At 48.1% G+C, this 4,418-nt stretch overlaps 1 pseudogene; it reads right to left on the reverse strand.

Moving 5' to 3' along the window:
- Positions 1–1,003: 1,003 nt before the first annotated feature.
- On the reverse strand, positions 1,004–4,176 carry LOC129034536 (dipeptidyl peptidase 3-like; annotated as a pseudogene).
- Positions 4,177–4,418: the final 242 nt, after the last annotated feature.

Genomic DNA, 4,418 nt, shown 5'->3' on the forward strand with positions numbered 1-4,418 from the left:
AAAATAATCTAATAAATCTGAGAAAAAATGATCCAAGGAAACAGTAAATGTTTGAAAACTTAGATAATCTGTTTCTGCAAGTCTATTATATTGTTTCAGAACTGAAGAAAAATATACCAAATAATGGCCACTTTGAGACGGAGTCTCGCTCTGTCGCCCAAGCTGGAATGCAGTGGCGCGATCTAGGCTCACTAAAAGCTGTGCCTCCCGGGTTCGTGCCATTCTCCTGCCTCAGCCTCCCAAGCAGCACCCGCCGCCACGCCTGGCTAATTTTTTTGTATTTTTTTAGTAGAGACAGGGTTTCACCATGTTAGCCAGGATGGTCTCAATCTCCTGACCTCGTGATCCACCTGCCTTGGCCTCCCAAAGTGCTGGGATTACAGGCGTGAGCCACTGCGCCCGGCCAAATAAAATATTTTTTAAAATATCCAAAGAATGGGGTACAAATAAATCAGTAAAGTTGTTAATGATACAATGGGTAAATAAAATATAAAATAAGTGAAATCAATCCATATATATGATGTTGATATATGAGAAATGTCATAAATGTAAATGGAATAAATCAGTCAAAATTATTTAGCTCATTTATTTATTTAATGGTTATCTCTAATATTTATTTGCCTGGTTATAAAATTAATATGTGAGGAGCATTGGATTTGGTGAGAACGTTTTAAACCCTAGCTGTCACGAGCCACCTGGAGGATCTAACCAGTGACTTCTCAGAACTGCCATTTCCTCATCTGGTAGGTGGGCTGGTGAGCCCTGTCATGCTCACTCCACGTATGGCAGTGCAGATGAAATGAGATCACAGAGGGGAAGCACTTGGAAAGCTGGAAAGTGCTGACAAATGGAAGGGGTTAGTGTCACCACCCTCAGCTGAGGTAGTACCAACATCCAAGCTCCTGCCCCTCCCCCTCCCCTAGCCCCTAAATATACCTGCGAATGGAGGGCCACTTGAAGCCTTGGTTTGATGGAGTTGGGGGAGAGGCCACACACATCTTCCTCATGCCTGGACAGATGGGGCCTCAGGGGCCCTTCCAGAATCAGGCATCGGCTGTGGTCAGCGGTGTGAGGACCTCCTCCAACTCAGGACCATCCTCTGGGAAACTCAAAGAAGGATCCGATGAGGCCAGCAGCTGAGGCCTCATATTCCAGAAGCTGCACGTCTGAGCCTTCAAGACAAGTGTTGGGCTGAACGATGAGCTTCTGAGTTTCCTTACGCAGATGCACCTTGTCCCTGAAGGTGAGAAAGCACTCAGGGGACCTCATACCCCTCGTACACCGCCCACCCTCCGGCCACATCCCCTGTGGACTTCATTCAGCACCTGAAGTCTCCTCAGGAAGCCCTCTAGGGCAGGCTTGCCCACAGACCGGATCTTGCTGCAGTCGAGGCAGACCCTGGCATCTGGGTGCCCATCGGAGCTTGTGGTGAGAGTGATGGTAATGAGTCCCTCGCTAGCCTCCTGTTTACTTTTGCTCAGGAGTTTCACCACATCACACAATCCCCACCGCTACTTTCCAGTATAAATTGATCATGTTTTGCCTGGAACATAGAAGCAACCTCCTAACTGGTCTCACTGTTTCTATGTTTGTCCACTCTTCAGTCTATCTTCAATAGAATAGCCAACATTATATTATTAATTCAGGTTATGCCACTCTTCTCAGAATCACCCAAAGACTTATCACTCAAGGCAAGACAAGACAAAGACTTGTCTTGTCTTTCAGGATCACAAACTGGGCCTGCATATGGGCCTGTCACCAGTTGGAGGCCTCAGGTGTGTAGAACTCCAGAGCAAGTAGCCCGGCTGGAACGAACCATGTGAAGCCAGTCCACGTAGATCACGTCCTCCGCATCAGCCCCCTCGAAACCATGGATCTCCAACACTTGTGGGGGAGACAGAGGAAGAGACCCACTCTCTCTCAGCCCGGTACTCTTCATAGCTGGAGGCGATGGTGCTGAACTTGTTGTCCCAGGTCTCCCCGCTCGGATACCATCTCTGAATCTGCTCACCAGTCTCTGGGTTGATCACTGTCTCCTGGTCAAAGTTGAATGCTACTTTTTCATCCTGCACGAAGAGCTTGCCGCTGCCATGGCCCAGCAGCTCGTTCAGGCCCACCTGCACATCGAAGGAGGGCCCCTTCCAGAGGATGTACAGGTCCTTGTCATCCTCCTCCAGGAAGGTGAGCTTATGCTGCTGTGTGGCCTAGGCCACAGCCGGCACGTTCACAAGCGACACATTCTTAAAGCCTTACATCTGCTTCAGGACATCGTAGTTGGGGATGTTGATGCCAGCAGGGATGCCAGAACCAGCGAAGGCAAGACCATCCTGGGAGGTGAAGTCAGGGGTGAGGAACTTGTCCTTCTCAAAGACTTGGGGCCAGGGCGGCATCTTCAGCAGCTGCTCTGCGCTCGCCACCAGCCGCTCAATCTTGGCGCTCACGGTCTTGTTCACTATGGCTACGAAGCCTTCAAATTCTCCTACGGAACCAAAGGGGTCATGGTAGCTCTCGATGAACCTGATGTAACTCTCCACGATGGGGCTTTTGTCCCGGCTCCAGAAGCAGGAGCCCCTCTTATGGGCCTCGATGGAGCCCTGGGTGAAGCACTGTATATACTGGGCCAGCATCTCCCCCTGGTGGCTGTTGGCTGCATATGCCTTGGCTTTATCCAGCTGCTCCACCACCTTCTGGAGGATGAGTGCTTAGTCCCCCTGGGTCACCTGGAAAGTGCTTCCCCGGAATTCGTAGCTCTTCAGCCTGGAAGTCACCTCGGAGTGCAGGGAAGGCTCTGTGCGGAGTACAGAAGCCAGCCACACCTCATAGTGGGGCTTCCCTTCTCCGTCAACCTCTTTGAAGAGCCAGGTGTTGTAGGATCTGAGGTTCTGTGAGTCCAGAAAGTCTTAAGCCAGTTTGGCATCTTCCATGGTACAATTCCCAGAGAAATAGGTGGTGATTCCCTCCTTCCCCAGCCCAAGGTGTCGAAGCCTTGACTCCAGAGAGAACATAAACTCCCCGCAGGTCTGCCAGAGGCCCCTGGGCGGCCTCACTCCCTAGGATCACCCATTTCAGCTTCTCTTGATACTCCTCCTCAGTAAGGCCCTTGGCCAGGGCATATTGGCACAGCTGGTCGGGGTCCTGGGCACAGAAGAGGCAGCTGAGCAGAGGATAGATGTAGGGGGCCTCGGGGGAGGTCTGTAGCAGCACAGCCAGGCCTCTGTACCAGGGGACACGGGACAGGTGGTGGGGATAGAGGAGGCACTCTGTGGGTGACAGCAGGCAGAAGGCCTCATGGCAGTCCAAGCTAGACATGCCAATGTCATTGGGCAAGGTGTACTGGATGTCCGCCAGGGGCCCTGCTGCAGCAGCTTCTCCATTTGCAAACTCTACTTAGTTTATTTTTAAAAAATCATATTTGAGATTTCTTCTTTGGGGTAGTATAGTGTATTTTGTGTCAGACTAACTCTTACACTTAGAATAATCAGAAAACTAATTTAAGATGTAGGTATTTTGTCTTCAAAGACATCAGACTTTTATAGAAGAAATGAGGAGGAATCAAATGCATACATTTGCAAAGAGAGGAGAAACTCTCGAAGTTGAAGTAATGACTTTTATTTTCTTTTCCTTGGACTTTTTTCTGGACCTTAGTTTGGCCAAGAACGTGAATACTTCAGCTTTTTCCAGGCAGAAGGCTAGTTTTGGTGGGAAGGGAATCTAGCAGAACTCTGCATGGAACCATGAGTAACGGTGGCAAATTTGAACATGAGGATATTCAGAGTCCAAATTCTGAAGCTGAAAATGGAACAAAACTATCACAATAAAGGTTTATTTTGTAGAGAAAGGTAATACTATATAAAACATGAAGAGACTTATATGTTATGATAGTCCATTCTCAAATTACTATAAAGAACTACCTGAGACCAGCTAACTTACAGAGAAAAGAGGTTTAATTTACTCATAGTTCCACAGCCTGTACAGAAAGCATGGCTGGAGAAGCCTCAGAAAACTTACAATTGTGGCATAAGGTGAATGGGAAGCAGGCACATCTTACATGACTGAAGCAGAAGAGGGTGAGGGGAAAGGTGCCACACTCTTGTAAACAACCAGATCTCATGAGAACTCACTCACTATCACAAGAACAGCAATGGGGAACTCTTTGCTGTTCTTGGTGATTGCCATGATCCAATCAACTTCCACCTAGCCTTACCTCAAACATTGGGGATTAAAATTCAATATGAAATTTGAGTGAGGACACATTGCCAAACCATATTATTTCACCCCTGGCCCCTCCCAAATCCTATGTCCTTCTCACATTTCAAAACAGCAATCATCCCTTCTCAACAGTCCTGAAAAGTCTTAATTCATTTCAATATTAACTCAAAAGTCCCAAATCCAAAGTCTCATTTGAGACAAAGCTGGTC

The sequence above is a fragment of the Pongo pygmaeus genome, chromosome 3, assembly GCF_028885625.2.
Source record: "Pongo pygmaeus isolate AG05252 chromosome 3, NHGRI_mPonPyg2-v2.0_pri, whole genome shotgun sequence".
NCBI classification, from domain to species: domain Eukaryota; kingdom Metazoa; phylum Chordata; class Mammalia; order Primates; family Hominidae; genus Pongo; species Pongo pygmaeus.